The 24,169-nt window shown below is 38.0% G+C and overlaps 1 non-coding gene across 1 annotated transcript; it reads left to right on the top strand.

Annotated features, from left to right (window-relative positions):
• Window positions 1-14,500: 14,500 nt before the first annotated feature.
• Window positions 14,501-14,604, top strand: LOC130947066 (small nucleolar RNA R71). The gene has a single exon (XR_009072478.1). It is a non-coding gene; the product is annotated as a small nucleolar RNA R71 (small nucleolar RNA).
• The last annotated feature ends 9,565 nt before the right edge of the window (window positions 14,605-24,169 follow it).

Below are 24,169 nucleotides of genomic sequence, written 5' to 3'. Positions count from 1 at the left end.
TTTGTGCTGTGTTGTGTTTTGTAGCGTCGACGACGATATTCGTAACGTTGAATATTTTGAAACCCAAATAAATGAAAATGAATAAACTAAGGTGCTTATTGGTAAAAGTAAACCCTTTATTTAATTAAATAAATGAACTAAAATTAAAAAGAGAAAGAGAAACGCGCAAATGGAATGTAAGGATTGGAAATTTCATGGGATCGAGTATTTGACTCGGAATGAAGGGAGACGTGGCATGCTATGAGACGAGATCATTGAATATCTATCCATGGGCTCGTGGACATTAAACAAAAAAAAAAAAAAAAAAGAAAGCGTTAAAACCCAGGCGGTGGTAGTATTAGTACAACGCAACTAGCTTGCCACCTTATTCCCCCTCACGATTTTTTCTCTCTGCCTTCACTTTCTACGTAAAACTAATTACAACTAAAACTCTGCATTTAGGATATAATAGTTCGTAGTGAGTAAATAATAATTCTGCAATATAATAATCATATATCTGCATCTTAACTCATAAGTTTAACAACCATTTGACGTGATAAAACGAGCTAATATTATCATATACATTTGAAGGCTACGTGTAACCTAAATCAACACATGGTCAAATGTATGTTTCACAGTTTTTCTTATTCAAAGACTTTGAGTAGTCATATAAAATTACTGCATAAAAATAGCATAGGTAAGGTTGTGTTTCAAACGTTAATTTTTTTAATTAGTTTTAAATAGATTTAGGAGCATAATACAAAGCTCACGTGAAATATACTCCAATATATTGTCATAAAAAAAAACACAAATTATTTTGTATATGTAAAAGTTATTGGTGTTTTTTTTAGAATATTAATGTTTATGCTGTTTAACAGTATTGTGAATATTTAAAGTTATTCTGACATAACACAGGTGACGTGTTGGAAACATGGCATCTTTTTACGCAACACGTAAGAAGGGTGTTATTGTGTTAGAATAATTTTTTTTAGATATTGTTTGCTACCATTTTAAAGTAGTTTGACTGCTTTTTCAACATGTAGGGAACGTGTTGTCAGCCTACTTGCATGTATGCAGAAGACAATGCATATTTTGAAAACTGTTACACAATAGGTAAATATTCCTGTATTACTCTTTGTTGGTTCCGAGAGACAGAGGAGGCTAAATTAGTCGAAAGATGATTATCAGTTTAAGGACGTAAGGTGTCTCTAGTGTGCTAGTTATAATGTTAGGTTGCTAAGTGCAGAGCAGATAATTGTTGAAAGCATCTAAGTAGTAAAAAAAGGTCGAAAATTATCGAATTTATTGGCGGAAATAATCTAATGGTATAAATGTCACCAGTAATAGTTTACCATCGGACTTTGTCTCTTTAACGCTAATAATCGTTGAAAAAATTTAACGGTAAATATTACTTAATGACTAATTTTTGGGTGGCATTGTCATAGAAAAAATCTAACGGTAACATTAGCGCCGATAATTGAGTTTTGCGCCATGATTACTATCGGAATTTTTTGTTAGTAATTCTGACCGTAATATTTTTTTAAGAATTTAAAGTTAAAAAATAAAATAAACAGCGTCAAATTTTATTAGACACAAAATCTGATAATAATATTTTTTTGAATTACAAAATAATTTTTTAAAATATTTTTTATAATAATTATAACTTATTTAGAATTAAATAAAAATTAATAAAAGGCTGTCCCCTAAAACCTGTGCCTGCCAAGTAAAAGATGCAATGAATATAGAGAGCGACTGAGTAATTGTCGAATATGAGTCATCCATTTTTTACCCCAATCACGTAAGAGTGATTTTCGATGCTATTTTTATTATTAGTTATATCTACTTGAAATAAATAAATATATATAGTGACAAATAATTCACAAAAGAAAGAGTGTATATTATAAATGCAAGTAGCCATGAAGATGACAAATACAGATAATAATGGATGATATATATATATATATATATATATATATGATTTTAATGATATGTTTGTGAGAGTTATAAGGATCTTACTAAATTGAATTATAAATTTTTTAGAAATTTCGATAGAATTTTGTCTATTATTAGTAACCTCTACTAAATGTAATTTTTAACTTTTATAAACTAAAGCATGTTTTTAAATAATTTTAATGAAAATTCAGCAAAATTTCTGTTTAATTCAGAGACCTCCATTAAATAAATTTTTCAGGTTTCATATGAATACAATTGCAACCATATATTAAAAGTTTAATTACTTTGCAAGTTTTTATAATTTCATCGAATTTTCAATTAGGTTTTTATACTTTTTTTCTTTTTCATTAAATCTCTATACCATATAATTTTTTTTAATTTAGTCCCTATTAACATTAAACGTTTACAAATCGTTAATGAATTATGAATCTACTTATATACCTTTATTTTTCACTTATAATTAAGTTCATATGAACTAATATTTCTCCCTTTGTTTTTTCTCTTCTACTTTTTATAAGACACATAATATGCTTCTACAATTGCTTAGCCAATTCAACCATCTCTTTATATTCTTTAGATTTTGGTAAAACACCTCTATCTATTTCTAACACATGATTAAAGTTAAAACTTATTATTTCTTTTTAGCATGCAAGTTGAAAAATTAAAACATCCAATAAAATGGAAAAAACTATAACAATTTATAAAAAAATTTTACTGCTGAAATAGAACAGCAACATTCACAACTCATAAATCATAAATTTAGTACATGAAATTTATTATATTGTAGTTCATATTATGCTCTTCTTTGGATAAACTTAGAGCTTTTTATTTAAATAAAATAAAGAGGGATTGATATTATCAGATTTTTCTAAACCAAATTTTAAAATGTGAATCCTCTAAACTTATTAATATATAAATTGTCATAGGGCTGTATGTATTAGATAATATATTAAACAACATACCCTAAGACAATTTATGCATAGAACTCCTTTAAAAAATGTACATAAACCGTTTCAGGACACTGAGCTTTCCAAGTTGAATGTAACTCGTCACAGGGTAGGATGGATTACATGTTAATCGTGCTACTAGGGTATTGTGAGTTACCTTTTTGCACGTAAATCGTGCTATCCCCTAGTGGTTCAGGTAAAAAATATGTAATTCACTCTATCCTAGGACGAGTTATATTCAATTTAGAAAGCTTAGTGTCCTGGAACGATTTATTGCATTTCTTGAAGGAGTTCTATACATAAATCGTCCTAGAGTGTGGTGTTTAATATATTATCAAATACACACAGACCTGGAACGATTTATATATTAATAGATTTAGAAAATTCACGTTTTGAAATTTGGTTTTAAAAAATATGATAATATTAATGTTTCTTTATTTTTATTTATTATTTTATCTTTCTCTTCTAGAAACAAAATTTGTTATGCTTATGTTTTTCTAAGTTAGTCATGCTTATTTTTCTCTAATAGAATCATTTAGAGATTCTGGTTGCTTTAGCCTATTTTAGTAAATTAGTATAAATAGGTACCATTGTTCTCTCATATACAACAACATACAATAAAAATTCTTCGTATTTTCTTTTCTTACTCTTTCACAGTTTTATTATGGTATCAGAGTCATGGTATCCTCCTTGAGGAAGATACATAAGCTATCATCTTCCTGGTGAGAAATCACCATGCTTCTTTATTACAACTAAAAATAATTTCATTCTCGCTACTAATTTGATACTTTCTCACTTCACCAAATAATCTATCCTTTTCGTCTTATCCTTCCAATTCTAATGGACCCAAATTATCGTGCTATATGTGCCCCCTCCCCTCTTTTTTATTGCGTTCTACGTGTCCTCTCTCGTCTGTGCCTCATTTTCGCAGTTACGTCTGCACTTCCTTTCCGCAGTTCCGTCTGCGCCTTCTTCCCACAGTTTCTTCTGCATTCTGTTTTAGTAATTTTATCTGCACTTTTACCACGCTCTATGCGCCCTCTGAAGATCAATCTTATCGCGCTCTACAGCATCTCCTTCCTTTCTTATCACGCCCCTCTCGCTTATCGTGCTATACGCATCCTCTCTCTTATCGCGCTCTACGTGTCATTTGAAGATCAATCTTCTGGTGCTCTACACGCTCTCTGAAGACCGCTACTTGCTCTTTCTCTCTCAAGCACAATATCTTCTTCTATGTTTCTGCATCACCGTGCCGTACGACCTCTCTTATCGCGCTCTATGCACTTTCTGAAGATCACTCTTATCGCGCTCTTTGAATATCGCTGCTTGCTCTTTCTCTCTCAAGCACAATATTTCCTTCTATATTTCTGCATCATCGTGTCGCACGTGTCTTTCTCAACCTTTTCATCGGAACTTATCCAAGTTGTGGATTATTGACATCTTTCATACACTAACTTGTGGGAGCATATTAAATTTTTATTTTATTTTTTTATTATTTTATCTTTCTCTTCTAGAAATAAAATTTGTTATACTTATCTTTTTTTTAAGTTAGTTATGCTTTTTTCTCTAACAGAATCATCTAAAAATTCTGGTTGCTGTAGTTTATTTTAAAATTCAAAATCAGTTTAATAATTAATATAAATAAGTATCATTATTCTCTCATATACAACAACAACATACAATAAAAATTCTTCATATTTTTTTTACTCTTTCACAGTTTTATTAATTTTATTTAAATAAAAAAGCTTAAAATTAATGTCTTCAAATCATCTGTTGCTAGTATTTGATGCCTTAATAATAAGTAAGCTCATTATCAATTTCCAATTGGAATAGAAGAAACTAAAGATCCAGAGAGGTTAGCAATATTATCCAATTTACAACGTATATAATCATTTACAATTTTTGAAATTTGAAAATCAAAATTATTAATCCCATTTATCTTTCCAATTTTAATATTAAAAAAATGGTCTATGCATAAAAGAGGCTGATTTTTTTTTCATATGACAATGATTATGATATAATGCAATAAAATGGACGCGTATCAAGTATTTACACTGTTATGAATGTCAGTCAAAATGCAATTTACGTTTTGCCTTTTTCATGTTTTTCTATTTTTTTTTGTTTATGAAACTACCTAAAACACAACTTACATTTTATGACATGCAGCATTTTGAATTTTTTTTTTTGTTTTTGACATAAGCCCAAAACGCAAGTTGTGTTTATGAAATGGGCAATTTTTTTGAAACACTAAAACGTAGGTTGCATTTTAATGGGTTAGAAAATTTTTTCGAAAGCTGCAAAACGCAACTTACGTTTTGTATGGAAAAGAATATTTTAATAGAGAGTTTTGCCTATAAATACGAAATGCAATTCATTCTAACTTGTACATTACTTCTATTCTCATTCCTCTTTCTTTCATATATTTCATACTTGTGAGTTTTTTTGGTAATTAGTTGTGTCAAAAAAGTTAGGTTAGGTGAAGTTGAGGTTATGGAAGGTATTGCAAATTTGCGAGTGTATTATAACGGTGAGATTATACCAAATACACACGAAGGAGTGACTTTTGTTTGTGAATGTCCCTTTTTATTTGCTATTCCATGTACCATGAGTTTTGTAGAGTTGCAAAATCATCTTTGTGAGAACATACAAAGTCACATTTCGAAAAAGATGAGCAACATTTTATACAGAAATCCTGTACAAGTATTTAGTAGGCTGATACAGCTTTAAATAATGTCCATCTCTGACGACGTATGTATGCAACAAATGTTTTATATTTATCAACAAATCCAATTTCACGTGCCGATGATAAAACTGTACATTGAATTTGAACAGCATACGGGGATGGATGCGGTTGGCAAGGAGGTCAATATTGATAAGCTCGGGGATATAGATTGGGAAGAAGATAACAACAACATTGAAGAGGAGTTTGAAGCCAACTATGAAGTCGATGATGAAAATGATGACGGAGACCTGGCAGGCAATCTGGCGGTACAAAATGAAGTGCATGCGATTGTAAGTCAGAACCCCTTTGGTGTTTCGTCTTTTGTGTGGACTCTGGATCTCGAAGCTGTGCATACCCCAGAATTTCCTAAGTATGTGAACATGGGTATGTTACGTTATGGTTATTAATTAAAGTTACCACCACAATTTATTTTACTTGCCTTGTCCGACTAATGGTGGCTCGCATATCATAGATGAAGGCAATGTTGCGGCGGAAGATGGTGAGTTTAGTGCCAGAATGGAATTTAGTTCTAGAGAGTCGGTGATATCTGTAATCAAAAGTTACACTATCTCTAGAGGGGTTGATTACACTGTGTATGAGTCTGAGCTGCAGAAATTCTATGCAAAATACAAGGGTTATGGTGCAGGGTGCAATTGACTTATTCGAGTTAGCTTGATTCGAAAGAAAGGTTGTTGGAAGATCAGGAGATACAATAGCAAACACACGTGCACCATGGGGATGATTTTACAAGATCATTCCAAGTTGGACTCAGACACAATTACAGATGCTATTAGGTCGTTGGTTGAAGCGGACCTGTCGATAAAGGTGAAGTCTATTATTGTAGAAGTTCAATCCAGGTTCAACTACACTGTAAGTTACCGCAAGGCTTGGTTGGCAAAGAAGAAATCTGTCGCAAAAGTTTTTGGTGATTGGGAAGTTTCTTACCAGACTTTGGCAGTATGGTTGAACGCAATGACTACGAAGATGCCAATGTCTTGTATTCAAATAAAAACGCTCCCTGTTTACCATGAGAGTGAGGAGGTTCAAGGTGTAAGAGTTCTTCATCACATTTTTCGGAGCTTCGATCCGTGTATTGTAGCATTTAGACATGCAATCCATTGGTGCAGGTTGATTGCACACACCTATACGGAAAATATAAAGGTACACTTTTAGTTGTAGTTGCACAAGATGGGAACCAAAACATTGTGCCTATAGTATTTGCGATAGTCGAGGGTGAGACAGCAGACGCGTGGGACTTTTTCCTAACCAATTTGCGGAGATATGTTGTTACCATTGATGGTGTGGGCATTATTTCTGACCACTATAACTCTATCAATGCAGCAATAGCTCTCAGTAACGGTGCATGGTCACCATCAAGAGTGTAACACATGTTCTGCAACAGGCACATCGGGTCTAACTTCTTAAGGAGGATCAAGGCTCCATATTTGCATAACTTCGTGGTTAACACAGGTACTTGAATTTGCTATTATGGTCCTATTCATAATAATTTTGTGGCATTTGCTTATAATTACATGGTTTGTTCTACAGGATATTCTAAAACGGAACAGGAGTACAACAAAAACTACCAAAGACTTAAAAAACGAAGAGAGAAATATACTCAATGGTGCGATGAGATCGGTGTTCAGAGATGGGTGTTAGCATTCGACGAGGGTCATCGTTGGTGACATATGACGACAAACTTGGTAGAGTGCATAAATTCTGTCCTAAAGGGTGCACGCAACCTTCCTATGACTGCCATTGTTTGGTCTATTTTCTATAAGCTAAACAAATTGTTTACTTGGAAGAGCATCGAGGCTCAAGAGCATGTCCACAATGGATTCATGTATTCAGAATTTGCCACTAAAAGAGTTGAAGAAAGTTTTTGACGTGGAAGAAACATTGTCGTCAATCGATTCGACAGGCGCAATGAGATGTTTGAAGTTCGCGAAATACAAGATAGTTCCATTTACACTATTAACCTTATGCAACGACACTGCAATTGTGGCCATTTCTATGTTGAGTGACTCCCATGTCACCACGTTCTTGCATGTTTGTGCTAACTAGCGTCTTGATTGGCAAGTGTATGTGAATGATGCGAGATATTTTGTCAGTATAGAATTTATCAATAAAATCTCGTCGTGAGTATAGTCTAAACCAACAAGCAACCACGTACAAAATTTAGAAAACGTGTCACCACAATTTAAATCAATAACCGGGAGTAGAATCCCAGGTCGTTCTCCCTAGGAGTTGCCTTAAGATACACATCATTGGTTAGGAGTTCTCTTGGTATTTTGGTGTTGAATGCAAGAAAAGTAAATGAGCATGAATTGAGACAATGAGCAATTAACAATTAGAATAAGAAAACCAATAAATCAAACTACTAAAGGTGAATGACAATCAATCAATGTAAAAGTCTTGGCTAGGGATGAGAATTGGAAGTCCTATCATTATAGTCTCCATCGATTGTGATGAGAATTGGTTATTGCTCTACTTAGTCAACCTCTAACTATGAAGAAAAGTCAAGTGGAGATAATCAATTTAAGTCCACAAGTCCTACTCAAATCCTAAGGAATGACTAGATTTAGTGGCATGTAAATCAACTAGCAATTTCCAATTATGAGTCAACAAAAGACATTGATAATTCAAGTGTCTCCAATTACCCAACTCCCAAGCCAAGAGTGAAAAATCTACTTGGTGCGCGAAATTGTGATCACTACACAACTTTGCACAACTAACCAGCAAGTGCACTGGGTCGTCCAAGTAATACCTTACGTGAGTAAGGGTCGATCCCACGGAGATTGTTGGTATGAAGCAAGCTATGGTCACCTTGTAAATCTCAGTAAGGCAGACTCAAATGGGTATAGTGGTATACGAATAAAGCATAAAGATAAAGATAGAGGTACTTATGTAATTCATTGGTAGGAACTTCAGATAAGCGTATGAAGATGCCTTCCCTTCCGTCTCTCTGCTTTTCTACTGTCTTCATCCAATCCTTCTTACTCCTTTCCATGGCAAGCTTATGTAGGGTTTCACCGTTGTCAGTGGCTACCTCCCATCCTCTCAGTGAAAATGTTCCTATGCTCTGTCACAGCATATGGCTAATCAGCTGTCGGTTCTCGGTCAGGCCGGAATAGAATCCAGTGATTCTTTTGCATCTGTCACTAACGCCCCGCCTGCTAGGAGTTTGAAGCACGTCACAGTCATTCAATCATTAAATCCTACTCAGAATACCACAGACAAGGTTAGACCTTCCGGATTCTCTTGAATGCCGCCATCAGTTCTCGCCTATACCACGAAGACTCTGATCTCACGGAATGGCTGGCTCGTTTGTCAGGCGAGCACTCGGTTGTCAGGCGATCAACCATGCATCGTGTATCAGGAATCCAAGAGATATTCACTAGAGCCTTGATTACTTGTAGAACAAAAGTGGTTGTCAGTCACCTTGTTCATAAGTGAGAATGATGATGAGTGTCACGGATCATCACATTCATCAAGTTGAAGAACAAGTGATATCTTGGACAAAGAACAAGCGGAATTGAATAGAAGAACAATAGTAATTGCATTAATACTCGAGGTACAGCAGAGCTCCACACCTTAATCTATGGTGTGTAGAAACTCCACCGTTGAAAATACATAAGAACAAGGTCTAGGCATGGCCGAATGGCTAGCCTCCCAAAGTGAGTTCAATCATAAAAACATGATCAAAAGCTCTCTCTGAAAATACAATAGCAAAAGGTCCTACTTATAGAAAACTAGTAGCCTAAGGTGTACAGAGATAAGTAAATGACATAAAAATCTACTTTCGGGCCCACTTGGTGTGTGCTTGGGCTGAGCAATGAAGCAATTTCGTGTAGAGACTCTTCTTGGAGTTAAACGCCAGCTTTTATGCCAGTTTGGGCGTTTAACTCCCATTTAGGTGCCAGTTCCGGCGTTTAACGCTGGAATTTCTGAGGGTGACTTTGAACGCCGGTTTGGGCCATCAAATCTTGGGCAAAGTATGGACTATCATATATTGCTGGAAAGCCCAGGATGTCTACTTTCCAATGCCGTTGAGAGCGCGCCAATTGGGCTTCTGTAGCTCCAGAAAATCCACTTCGAGTGCAGGGAGGTCAGAATCCAACAGCATCTGCAGTCCTTTTTAGTCTCTGAATCAGATTTTTGCTCAGGTCCCTCAATTTCAGCCAGAAAATACCTGAAATCACAGAAAAACACACAAACTCATAGTAAAGTCCAGAAAAGTGAATTTTAACTAAAAACTAATAAAAATATACTAAGAACTCAACTAAAACTACTAAAAACATACTAAAAACAATGCCAAAAAGGGTACAAATTATCCGCTTATCACAACACCAAACTTAAATTGTTGCTTGTCCTCAAGCAACTGAAGATCAAATAAGATAAAAAGAAGAGAATATGCAATGAACTCCAAAAACATCTATGAAGATCAGTATTAATTAGATGAGCGGGGCTTTTAGCTTTTTGCCTCTGAACAGTTTTGGCATCTCACTCTATCCTTTGAAATTTAGAATGATTGGCTTCTTTAGGAACTCAGAATCCAGATAGTGTTATTGATTCTCCTAGTTAAGTATGATGATTCTTGAACACAGCTACTTATTGAGTCTTGGCCGTGGCCCAAAGCACTCTGTCTTCCAGTATTACCACCGGATACATACATGCCACAGACACATAATTGGGTGAACCTTTTCAGATTGTGACTCAGCTTTGCTAGAGTCCCCAATTAGAGGTGTCCAGGGTTCTTAAGCACACTCTTTTTGCCTTGGATCACAACTTTATTCTTTCTTTTTCTTTCTTTTTCTCTTTCTCTCTTTTTCGTTTTTTTTTTTCGCCTCCTTTTTTTTTGTATTCACTGCTTTTTCTTGCTTCAAGAATCATTTTTATGATTTTTCAGATCCTCAGTAACATGTCTCCTTTTTCATCATTCTTTCAAGAGCCAACATTCATGAACCACAAATTCAAAAGACATATGCACTGTTCAAGCATACATTCAGAAGACAAAAATATTGCCACCACATCAAAAATAATTAAACTGTTATAAAATTCAAAATTCATGCAATTCTTTTTCTTTTTCAATTAAGAACATTTTTATTTAAGAAAGGTGATGGATTCATAAGACATTCATAACTTTAAGGCATAGACACTAAGACACTAATGATCACAAGACACAAACATGGACAAACATAAGCATTAATATTCGAAAAACAGAAAATAAAGAACAAGGAGATTAAAGAACGGGTCCACCTTAGTGATGGCGGCTCTTTCTTCCTCTTGAAGATCCTATGGAGTGCTTGAGTTCCTCAATGTCTCTTCCTTGTCTTTGTTGCTCCTCTCTCATGATCCTTTGGTCTTCTCTAATTTCATGGAGGATGATGGAGTGTTCTTGATGCTCCACCCTTAGTTGTCCCATGTTGGAACTCAATTCTCCTAGGGAGGTGTTCAGTTGCTCCCAATAGTTTTGTGGAGGAAAGTGCATCCCTTGAGGCATCTCAGGGATCTCATGATGAGTGGGGTCTCTTGTGTGCTCCATCCTTTTCTTGGTGATGAGCTTATCCTCATCAATGGGGATATCTCCCTCTATGTCAACTCCAACTGAATAACAGAGGTGACAAATGAGATGAGGAAAGGCTAACCTTGCTAAGGTAGAGGACTTGTCCGCCACCTTATAGAGTTCTTGGGCTATAACCTCGTGAACTTCCACTTCTTCTCCAATCATAATGCTATGAATCATGATGGCCTGGTCTAGAGTAACTTCGGACCGGTTGCTAGTGGGAATGATTGAGCGTTGGATAAACTCCAACCATCCTCTAGCCACGGGTTTGAGGTTATGCCTTCTTAATTGAACCGGCTTCCCTCTTGAATCTCTCTTCCATTGGGCGCCCTCTTCACATATGGCTGTGAGGACTTGGTCCAACCTTTGATCAAAGTTGACCCTTCTAGTGTAAGGGTGTTCATCTCCTTGCATCATGGGCAAATTGAATGCCAACCTTACACTTTCCGGACTAAAATCCAAGTATTTCCCCCGAACCATAGTAAGATAATTCTTTGGATCCGGGTTCACACTTTGATCATGGTTCTTGGTGATCCATGCATTGGCATAGAACTCTTGAACCATTAAGATTCCGACTTGTTGAATGGGGTTGGTAAGAACTTCCCAACCTCTTCTTTGGATCTCATGTCGGATCTCTGGATATTCACCTTTTTTGAGTGAAAAAGGGACCTCGGGGATCACCTTCTTCAAGGCCACAACTTCATAGAAGTGGTCTTGATGCACCCTTGAGATGAATCTTTCCATGTCCCATGGCTCGGAGGTAGAAGCTTTTGCCTTCCCTTTCCTCTTTCTAGAGGTTTCTCCGGCCTTGGATGCCATAAATGGTTATGAAAAAACGAAAAAGCAACGCTTTTACCACACCAAACTTAAAAGGTTTGCTCATCCTCGAGCAAAAGAAGAAAGAAGAGAGTAGAAGAAGAAGAAATGAGGAAGAAGGAAATGGCTTTTGTGTTCGGCCAAAGAGGGGGAGAAGTGGTGTTTAGGTTGTGTGAAAATGAAGGGGTGAAGAAGGTTATATATAGGAGAGGGGGTGGGTAAGGTTCGGTCAAGTGAGGGTGGGTTTGGGTGGGAAAGTGGTTTGAATTTGAATGGTGAGGTAGGTGGGGTTTATGAGGAAGAGGTATTGAGGTGATTGGTGAATGGGTGAAGAAGAGAGAGAGTGGTGGGGTTAGTGGGGATCCTGTGGGGTCCACAGATCCTGTGGTGTCAAGGAAAAGTCATCCCTGCACCAAATGGCATTCAAAATCACGTTTTGAGCCATTTCTGGCGTTAAACACCGGGCTGGTGCCCATTCCTGGCGTTTAACGCCAGGTTCTTGCCCTTTTCTGGCGTTTAACGCCAGTCTGGTGCCCCTTTCTGGCGTTAAACGCCCAGAATGGTGCCAGACTGGGCGTTAAACGCCCAACTGCTAGCCTCACTGGCGTTTAAACGCCAGTGGGTTCTTCCTCCAGGGTGTGCTATTTTTCTTCCTGTTTTTCATTCTGTTTTTGCTTTTTCAATTGATTTTGTGTCTTCTTATGATCATCAACCTACAAAAAACATAAAATAACAAAAGAAAATAGTCAAAATATAACATTGGGTTGCCTCCCAACAAGCGCTTCTTTAATGTCAGTAGCTTGACAGAGGGCTCTCATGGAGCCTCACATTTTCTCAGAGCAATGTTGGAACCTCCCAACACCAAACTTAGAGTTTGAATGTGGGGGTTCAACACCAAACTTAGAGTTTGGTTGTGGCCTCCCAACACCAAACTTAGAGTTTGACTGTGGGGGCTCTGTTTGACTCTGATTTGAGAGAAGCTCTTCATGCTTCCTCTCCATGGTGACAGAGGGATATCCTTGAGCCTTAAACACAAAGGATTCTTCATTCACTTGAATGATCAGTTCGCCTCTATCAACATCAATCACAGCCTTTGCTGTGGCTAGGAAGGGTCTGCCAAGGATGATGGTTTCATCCATGCACTTCCCAGTCTCTAGGACTATGAAATCAGCAGGGATGTAATGGTCTTCAATCTTCACCAAAACATCCTCTACAAGTCCATGAGCTTGTTTTCTTGAGTTGTCTGCCATCTCTAATGAGATTCTTGCAGCTTGCACCTCAAAGATCCCTAGCTTCTCCATTACAGAGAGAGGCATGAGGTTTACACTTGACCCTAAGTCACACAGAGCCTTCTTGAAGGTCATGGTGCCTATGGTACAAGGTATTGAAAACTTCCCAGGATCTTGTCTCTTTTGAGGTAATTTCTGCCTAGACAAGTCATCCAGTTCTTTGGTGAGCAAAGGAGGTTCATTCTCCCAAGTCTCATTTCCAAATAACTTGTCATTTAGCTTCATGATTGCTCCAAGGTATTTAGCAACTTGCTCTTCAGTGACATACTCATCCTCTTCAGAGGAAGAATACTCATCAGAGCTCATGAAAGGCAGAAGTAAGTCCAATGGAATCTCTATGGTCTCATTTTGAGCTTCGGATTCCCATGGTTCCTCATTGGGGAACTCAATGGAGGTCAGTGCACGCCCATTGAGGTCTTCCTCAGTGGCATTCACTTCCTCTCCTTCCTCTCCAAATTCGGCCATGTTGATGGCCTTGCACTCTCCTTTTGGATTTTCTTCTGTATTACTTGGGAGAGTACTAGGAGGGAGTTCAGTAACTTTCTTGCTCAGCTGTCCCACTTGTGCCTCCAAATTCCTAATGGAGGACCTTGTTTCAGTCATGAAACTTTGAGTGGTTTTGATTAGATCAGAGACCATAGTTGCTAAGTCAGAGGGGTTCTGCTTAGAATTCTCTGTCTGTTGCTGAGAAGATGATGGAAAAGGCTTGCTATTGCTAAACCTATTTCTTCCACCATTATTGTTGTTAAAACCTTGTTGAGGTCTTTCTTGATTCTTCCATGAGAAATTTGGGTGATTTCTCCATGAAGAATTATAGGTGTTTCCATAGGATTCTCCTAGGTAATTCACCTCTTCCATTGAAGGGTTCTCAGGATCATAGGCTTCTTCTTCAGATGAAGCATCCTTAGTACTGCTTGGTGCATTTTGCATTCCAGACAGACTTTGAGAAATCAAATTGACTTGTTGAGTCAATATCTTGTTCTGAGCCAGAATGGCATTCAGAGCATCAATCTCAAGAACTCCTTTCTTCTGATTAGTCCCATTGTTCACAGGATTCCTTTCAGAAGTGTACATGAATTGGTTATTTGCAACCATTTCAATTAGCTCTTGAGCTTCTGTAGGCGTCTTCTTCAAATGAAGAGATCCTCCAGCAGAGCTATCCAAAGACATCTTGGATAGTTCAGAGAGACCATCATAGAAAATACCTATGATGCTCCATTCAGAAAGCATGTCAGATGGACATTTTCTGATCAATTGTTTGTATCTTTCCCAAGCTTCATAGAGGGATTCTCCATCCTTTTGTCTGAAGGTTTGGACTTCCACTCTAAGCTTACTCAATTTTTGAGGTGGAAAGAACTTTGCCAAGAAGGCATTGACTAGCTTTTCCCATGAGTCCAGGCTTTCTTTAGGTTGTGAGTCCAACCATGTCCTAGCTCTGTCTCTTACAGCAAAAGGGAATAGCATAAGTCTGTAGACCTCAGGGTCTACCCCATTAGTCTTGACAGTGTCACAGATTTGCAAGAATTCAGCTAAAAACTGATGAGGATCTTCCAATGGAAGTCCATGAAACTTGCAGTTCTGTTGCATTAGAGAAACTAATTGAGGCTTAAGCTCAAAGTTGTTTGCTCCAATGGCAGGGATAGAGATGCTTCTCCCATAGAAGTCGGGAGTAGGTGCAGTAAAGTCACCCAGCACCTTCCTTGCATTATTGGCATTGTTGTTGTTTTCGGCTGCCATGGCTTCTTCTTCTTTGAAGATTTCTGTTAGGTCCTCTATAGAGAATTGTGCCTTAGCTTCTCTTAGCTTTCGCTTCAAGGTCCTTTCAGGTTCAGGGTCAGCTTCAACAAGAATGCCTTTGTCTCTGCTCCTGCTCATATGAAAGAGAAGAGAACAAGAAAATGTGGAATCCTCTATGTCACAGTATAGAGATTCCTTGAGGTGTCAGAAGAATAGAAAAATAGAAGAAAGAGGTGGAAGAATTCGAACTTAATCAGATAGAGTTCGAATTGTGCATTGAGAAGGAGTGGTACTCCATAAATAAAAGGATGTGGGAAGAGGGGAAGAGAATTTTCGAAAATTAATTAAAAAGTTTTTAAAATCATTTTGAAAAATTGATTGATAATTTTCGAAAACTCAAAGTGGAAAAGAATTCAAGTGATTTTTGAAAAAGATTTTGAAATTAGAAGTCAAAAAAGATTTGATTGAAAACTATTTTGAAAAAGATGAGGTTAAGAAGATATGATTGGTTTAAAAAAATGTGATTGAAAAGATATGATTTGAAAACAATTTTAAAAAGATTTGATTTTAAAAATTAATAACTTGGCTATCAAGAAAAGATATGATTCAAACATTAAACCTTTCTCAACAGAAAAGGCAACATACTTGAAATGTTCAATCAAATCATTAATTGATAGCAAGTATCTTTGAAAAAGGAAAGAAATTGATTTTGAAAACATTTGATTGAAAAGATATGATTTGAAAAAGATTTGATTTTGAAAAACTTTGAAAACTTGAAAAAAAATTGATTTGAAAACAAAATCCTCCCCCTTGTGCCATCCTGGCGTTAAACGCCCAGAATGGTATCCATTCTGGCGTTTAACGCCCAAAATGCTACCTTTTTGGGTGTTAAACGCCCAACCAGGTACCCTGGCTGGCGTTTAAACGCTAGTCTGTCCTTCTTCACTGGGCGTTTTGAACGCCCAGCTTTTTCTGTGTAATTCCTCTGCTGCATGTTCTGAACCTTCAGTTCCCTGTACTATTGACTTGAAAATAGAACCAAGATCAAATAAACAATACATGCAAGACACCAAACTTAAAATTAGACACTAGACTTAAACAAGAAACATAAAATCTTTTTGGTTTTTATGATTTTGAAATTTTTTTTGTGTTTTTTTTCGAAAATTATATGTAAATAGAAAATAAAAGTTTCAGAATTCTTAATTTGAATTCCAGGAATCATTGCAATGCTAGTCTAAGACTCCGGTCCAGGAATTAGACATGGCTTCACAGCCAGCCAAGCTTTCAAAGAAAGCTTCGGTCCAAAACACTAGACATGGCCAATGGCCAGCCAAGCCTTAGCAGATCATTGCTCCAATAGCAAAATTGATAGAAATCAACAAGCTCTTGTGATGATTAGTTGAAGCCTCGGTCCAATAAGATTAGACATGGCTTCTCAGCCAGCCAGACTTCAACAGATCATCATGAAACACTAGAGTTCATTCTTAAGAACTCTTGAAGAAAAATACCTAATCTAAGCAACAAGATGAACCGTCAGTTGTCCATACACAAAACAATCCCCGGCAACGGCGCCAAAAACTTGGTGCGCGAAATTGTGATCACTACACAACTTTGCACAACTAACCAGCAAGTGCACTGGGTCGTCCAAGTAATACCTTACGTGAGTAAGGGTCGATCCCACGGAGATTGTTGGTATGAAGCAAGCTATGGTCACCTTGTAAATCTCAGTCAGGCAGACTCAAATGGGTATAGTGGTATACGAATAAAGCATAAAGATAAAGATAGAGGTACTTATGTAATTCATTGGTAGGAACTTCAGATAAGCGTATGAAGATGCCTTCCCTTCCGTCTCTCTGCTTTCCTACTGTCTTCATCCAATCCTTCTTACTCCTTTCCATGGCAAGCTTATGTAGGGTTTCACCGTTGTCAGTGGCTACCTCCCATCCTCTCAGTGAAAATGTTCCTATGCTCTGTCACAGCATATGGCTAATCAGCTGTCGGTTCTCGGTCAGGCCGGAATAGAATCCAGTGATTCTTTTGCATCTGTCACTAACGCCCCGCCTGCTAGGAGTTTGAAGCACGTCACAGTCATTCAATCATTAAATCCTACTCAGAATACCACAGACAAGGTTAGACCTTCCGGATTCTCTTGAATGCCGCCATCAGTTCTCGCCTATACCACGAAGACTCTGATCTCACGGAATGGCTGGCTCGTTTGTCAGGCGAGCACTCGGTTGTCAGGCGATCAACCATGCATCGTGTATCAGGAATCCAAGAGATATTCACTAGAGCCTTGATTGCTTGTAGAACAAAAGTGGTTGTCAGTCACCTTGTTCATAAGTGAGAATGATGATGAGTGTCACGGATCATCACATTCATCAAGTTGAAGAACAAGTGATATCTTGGACAAAGAACAAGCGGAATTGAATAGAAGAACAATAGTAATTGCATTAATACTCGAGGTACAGCAGAGCTCCACACCTTAATCTATGGTGTGTAGAAACTCCACCGCTGAAAATACATAAGAACAAGGTCTAGGCATGGCCGAATGGCCAGCCTCCCAAAGTGAGTTCAATCATAAAAACATGATCAAAAGCTCTCTCTGAAAATACAATAGCAAAAGGTCCTACTTATAGAAAACTAGTAGCCTAAGGTGTACAGAGATGAGTAAATGACATAAAAATCCACTTTCGGGCCCACTTGGTGTGTGCTTGGGCTGAGCAATGAAGCAATTTCGTGTAGAGACTCTTCTTGGAGTTAAACGCCAGCTTTTATGCCAGTTTGGGCGTTTAACTCCCATTTAGGTGCCAGTTCCGGCGTTTAACGCTGGAATTTCTGAGGGTGACATTGAACGCCGGTTTGGGCCATCAAATCTTGGGCAAAGTATGGACTATCATATATTGCTGGAAAGCCCAGGATGTCTACTTTCCAATGCCGTTGAGAGCGCGCCAATTGGGCTTCTGTAGCTCCAGAAAATCCACTTCGAGTGCAGGGAGGTCAGAATCCAACAGCATCTGCAGTCCTTTTCAGTCTCTGAATCAGATTTTTGCTCAGGTCCCTCAATTTCAGCCAGAAAATACCTGAAATCACAGAAAAACACACAAACTCATAGTAAAGTCCAGAAAAGTGAATTTTAACTAAAAACTAATAAAAATATACTAAGAACTCAACTAAAACTACTAAAAACATACTAAAAACAATGCCAAAAAGGGTACAAATTATCCGCTCATCACTACTCCATAACTATAGTTGACATTTTCTCAAATACTTGGCGAACAAGAATGGAAGACATTATGAAATTGAGTAGAAAATTCAAATCAAAGTTATCTATCACAAACAATTAACAACAATCAAACAATTAATCAACAATGAACATGAAATTCCTTAATGCATTAATAGAAATCAATGTAACAAGATCCAAATCCAAGATCTACAATATTAAAGTAACAAGAACACTAAAATGAGAGTAGAAGAATGAGATCTACAAATTAGAACAATGTAAAATTGAATTAAATTCAGATCTAACCAAAAGATCCAAGAGAAATTCAAATTGAGAAAGCCAAAACCTAAAGAGGAGCAAGAGTTTCTCTCTCTAGAAACATAAACTCGAAAACTAGCTAATAATCTCTAATATGTGAATCCCCCTATTCCCTTGGTCCTCTTAGGTCTTTTGCATGCAGAATTCCTTCAGATTGGGCCCAAAAGCTCCTCAAAAATCGCCAGGCACGATTTCATTAATGAAGTCACGTGCTGCACGTCACGCATACGCGTGGGTCACGCATATGCGTCGATGAGCTTTTCAAGGCACGTGTACGCATCGATAGGATTTTTGCTCATCCATACGAATGTGCCAACATTTTGTGCCAACTTCATCATCATGCCTCCATGCGTTCGCGTCGATGCCTAATCTGCAAAGCTCCATTTTTCATGCTCCTTCTACTTGTGCATGCTTTCTTCCTCTCTTCTAGTCCATTCCTGCCCTATAAACTCTGAAATCACTCAACAAACACATCACGACATCGAATGGTAGTAGAAGAGGATTAAAATATCACATATTTATGGTCAAAGAGGCATGTCTTCAACCGTGAAGCAAAATTAGGAAGGAGACACAAAATTATGCATTTTATATGAATAAGTGTGAGAGAATATTGATAAAAACCCCCCAAATTTTACACAAGATAAACCTTTAAAATGGGATTTATCAATCTCCCCACACTTAAATCAAGCATGTCCTCATGCTAAAGAAATCAAAAGACCAAAGGATCATAAGAGAATGGGGTCTTATGAGATGCAATCTACCTACGTGAATACAACTAATGTGGATGCTACTATCTACTTGGTAAAGGGTAAATCAATCTTCCAAGAACATATATGAGCACATAGGGCAAAATTATAAATCATTAGATGAACTCTACAAGTTCAAACATCAAATTGGAGTATACATAACTTGCATGAAGAAAGCTCAAGAAAGCCGGGAACAAGGAATTGAGCCTCAAACCCCTCACCGGAAGTGTTTACACTCTAGTCGCTCAGTGTGTAGGGTTGACCGCTCAATTCTCCCCTAATCATGCTTTCTAAGATTTTTTCCTCTAACAATGAACAATTATTCTATGCATGCATACATGTATCATGAGGTCTTTTCTTAGGTTGTAATGGGATTAGGGTAAATGTATAGATGCATATGGTCGAATGAGCTTGAAATTTGAATCTTTGACTAACCTAAGCTCTCACCTAACCTATGACAATCTATTCAAATCTAATATAATGTCTAGCTACCCATGATTCCTACTTTTTCACATACTCATGCATTTCTCCTTTCAATCCACATCCCATATGCATTGATATTATTGAACTTTACCTTGGGGCATTTTGTCCCCTTTTTATTGCATTTTTTTCTTCTTTTCTTTTCTATATATATTTTTTTCTTTTTCTATTTTTTTATTTTTCTTTTGATATGTATTTTTTATTTTGTATTTTTTTCTTTTTGCAATAAAGTATATACAAGAATATCAATGCATATGGTTTAAACATAATTAATACATGAGTACATACCTAATTCCCAATATCTTCAATGAATATACAAAACACACTCTTACCTCAACCAATGTCCCAAGCTTCTCCACATTTGAATGACACACACTCACTAGCATAAGCTAATCAAAGATTCAAATAAAGGACATTTATGATTTTCCACTTAAAGGCTTGTAATGTGCAAAAATTAAGAACAAAAGCGGTTAAAATAAGCTCAAAGTTGGCTACAAAGATTGATGTAGGGTGAGGCTATTTGGGCAAGTGGCTAAATGAAATGATGGCCTCAATCACACACATACATTCATACACACAATAATGGACATATAGAGTCAAACAAATCAAGGATTGCATTCATAGAAGGAGAACAATGCACACAAGAATGGAAATAAGTGGTTATAAGATGTAACAATGCAATTGGGCTCAAGACTTACATGCTTGTATTCTTAGCTCAAAAACCATGTTCCAAAATAAATTCTTTCAAGCAAGATTAACACAAAAAATTTTTCAAATTAGTAGGGTGCCTTAAAAATACAGTTTCTTGGAAAGGAAGTCATCACCCTAACCAAGTAGTCCTAAAATAAACAACTATCATGCAAAAAGTGTTCAAAAGCAAAAACTAACCATGCAATTTATCCTAATTAACAAAGGAAAATCAAAGTTTAGGGTGTTGAAAAGGGAGAGATTATTACCTATGGAGATCAATTGAACGGCCTCCCCACACTTAAAAACTAGCACGGTCCTCCGTGCTGTTGGTAAGGCGCAAGGGGCGATCGGGTTTGGAACTTCCATTATCCCTTTCACGAGTGCCATCTTCACTTAAGCTCGAAGTGGATGTGGAGATCTCCGGTTCCTCCATAGGTGGGGTCACAGTACTCAAGAGCTTCTTCACATAAGCAAATCGGCGTTGGTTCCGCCGTTCATATCAGTCCATCTTCTTATGGAGAGCTACAAGCAGTTGGTTGGACAATTTTTGTGGTGCTGATGAAGTGGTAGGGATGTCAGAAGGATGAGCCAAGTCAAGGCTTGTGGTGTTCACAGGAGGCTTAAGATATTTTCTGCTTGGGACGATGTCGTCCTTTACCGAAATCATTGCTTTCATGTCCTTAGCCTGTTGGGGGACACCAACAGTAGCAATCAAATCTGTCACCAAGGTGGGAGATGGGAGGTTACCCTTAGCGTGGACACGACCTATGGCTTGTTGAATGAGGAGAGTGATATTAACCGGCCGCTTAGTAAGTATGCACCAAACAAGTAGAACGAGGTCTGCAGTGATCGATGACTCGTGAGTGCTTGAAAGCACGTAATGAGATAAGATCTGGGCCCATACTTGAGCCTCTACAGTGAGATGACGTGCATCAATGCTCTTAGGTCGAAATCTGAGGCTCCCTCGAGTCCAAGATGACTCTGGTCCGGCAATTACCTGGTTGATAGCATCCAAATCAAAATCAAAATCAAAGTCATCACGCTGACGTAGGACCTCTTGGTAACCATCTACCTCATCTGCCACTGGCAAGAGTTGAAGTATCCCTTGAATAGCTTCTTCCAAAACCAGGACTTGCTTCCGGCGCACAAAAATAGTCTAAAGAGAAGGGGAGGGGTAATTGGAGTAGAACTCCACCACCCAGAAAAGATTGGCTTCTTGTGGTCTCCGCATTAGAAATTCCCATTGTCGCCGCTCAGTGCGGGGTAAGATACACTGAACAAGATGCTCCGGAGGAATGAGGAGGTGTTCAGGATGATAGCTTCTCTCAACAATAGCAGGGAGCATGAGCTCACGATAGCGGTTGGGAAACCTTGTGGAGTCCCTTGCCGGATTGCCCTTCTCTTGCTCATCAATATTAAAGATGCTTTTTGTCCTCTTGGGGAGAGGCTTGACCTTTGGTGCAGGAAGCGACTTAGCGGTTGTCCTTCGAGGTGCCCTCTTGGTGGGTGGCTTTTTTGGGAATTTTTCCTTGTCCTTTTTGATGACCATCCTGAAAAGAGAAGGAAAAGAGAAAACATTAAACCTGAAAAAGCAACATAGACATAATAACATGCTAGTGAGAAGTAATGCCATAGAAGAGTAAAGCGTCTTGAAGACATGACAACTACAACATGTGAGCAAGACAACAATGCAAATTTGGGCAAGTCACTAGCATGAGATGCATGAGTGAGAAAGACATGCAAGTAAGGCATGAGAAGAATAAGCTCAAGCATCAGTGACAACACAAAATATCATATGCAAGAGATCTAATAAGCACAAGAAAACCAATCACTTAATCAAACTCAAGACAATAAAGCATGCAAAAGGAACTAAAGTGGAGTTAGAGAAGGTGAAAACATAATTCTTGCAATATGACATAAGAAAGCAAGTCATGGGTATGAGCATATGAATGGTAAAGATGAAGTACAATAAGCTCAACGCATAATAAGAAATCAAGTGTAGTGAGAGAGAAGCACAAAATTGAAAGCATAGTGTCAAAATGAACAAAAAATGTCATAGGTGCTTTTCAACAAATACTTGGTGTGCAACATTCAAACAATAAGCAAATGGAGGAAATTTAGCAATGTAGCACCCCTAAAATGCAATACCAATCATCAAACAATACCACATATCACAAAGAAGTCAAAACATATCAAAATAGCCCATCAATGCAAGAGATGAGTCCAACTTCAACATCCATGGAAAATAGAGAAAAAAATAAAGCAAACAAGTAAACAAGAATGCATTAATCAAAATGTAACTAAGAAGAAATGGTGAAGAGAGCAAAGAAATGCAACTAATGAGAGAAAAATTTAAACAAAGAAGAAAAAAGAAAGAGGAGTAGAAAACCTTGAGTAGAGGAGGAAGGTAAGTTGGAGTGTAATTGGAAATAGGAGAAGAGAGATGGAAGAAAGAGAGGAGAGAGAAAGTGGGACCACCGGAGGTGGTGGTCGCCGGTGGATGATGCCACCAGTGGTAGTGGGCCGAGATAAGGTGGTAGGAGGGGGAAAGAAGAAAGGAAAATGGAATAGAAGAAGAAGATTGAAGAAAGAAATGAAAACAGAGCGCACTGGTGTTAGCTGCGTCGTGGACGCGACGCATGTGCACTATGCACGCGTACGCGTGGATGAGAGAATGGGAGAGGACGCGTACGCGTCAGTGGACGTGCACATGTGGATGTGATTGTGCGATGCACACAAGGGTAGCATGAATCTCGCACAACTCTCAGATTCATGTACCAAGAGTTGGCTGCAGGCGATCAACGCGTACGCATCACATGTGCGCACGCGTGGATGGGCAGGCTGAAAAGTGACGCGTAAGCGTTGCCCACGCTTACGCATGGGTGGGAGTTATGCTCCCAGCACAGTTTTCGCACAATGTTCACAAAACTCTTGGATTTTTAGTACCAAGAGCTGCAAATGCGCAATCAACGCGTATGCGTCGCCCATCCTTACGCGTGGGTTGCGCGGACAAAAACAGGGACGCACACGCGTCATCTACGCTTACGCGTGGATGCGCGAAACAGCAAAGGATGCGTACGCGTCAAGCGCGCGCACGCATGACAGGGGTCATGCGTGGGGCATAGTATTGGCACAAATCTCGCACAACTCTCGGGTTTGTGAACCAAGAGCTCGAGAAATGCAAGGGACACGTATGCGTCCTCCATGCTTGCGCGTGGATAGCCCCTTGTTTTTTTTTTTAAACACAAAGAAATGCATTTTCAACACAATCTTGGTAGGTATTCAAGCTAAAATGGTCAAAAACACTCAAAAATCCATGCAATACTCAAAATGAAGTGTTTTCTTCAACATTAAGAATCCAACCTAACCAAGATCAATGACAACCTTCATGAATATCTCAAGCAAGTAAAGCAAAACCAAGCCTATCTATGCAAACTCTAAAACTAAGCAATCACCAAATCAAGCAAATAGTCTAAGAACTACATGCAATAGATACAAAAAAGAAAGATTTTACCATGGTGGGTGTCTCCTACCTAACACTTTTTTTAACATCCTTAAGTTGGACGGTCATTAGCTCGTATCTCTTTGCCTTCAGGTGTTCTTCTTGGAAATATTTCCAAACCTAAGGCATTGTGAGCAAGAATTACAAAAGAGAGATGCATCTTTGAAAAGTGTAGGCCACCAAAATCCACAGTCTAAGACCTTT

The sequence above is a fragment of the Arachis stenosperma genome, chromosome 8 (assembly GCF_014773155.1).
Source record: "Arachis stenosperma cultivar V10309 chromosome 8, arast.V10309.gnm1.PFL2, whole genome shotgun sequence".
NCBI lineage: Eukaryota > Viridiplantae > Streptophyta > Magnoliopsida > Fabales > Fabaceae > Arachis > Arachis stenosperma.
This window is presented reverse-complemented; position numbering and strand designations above follow the sequence as displayed.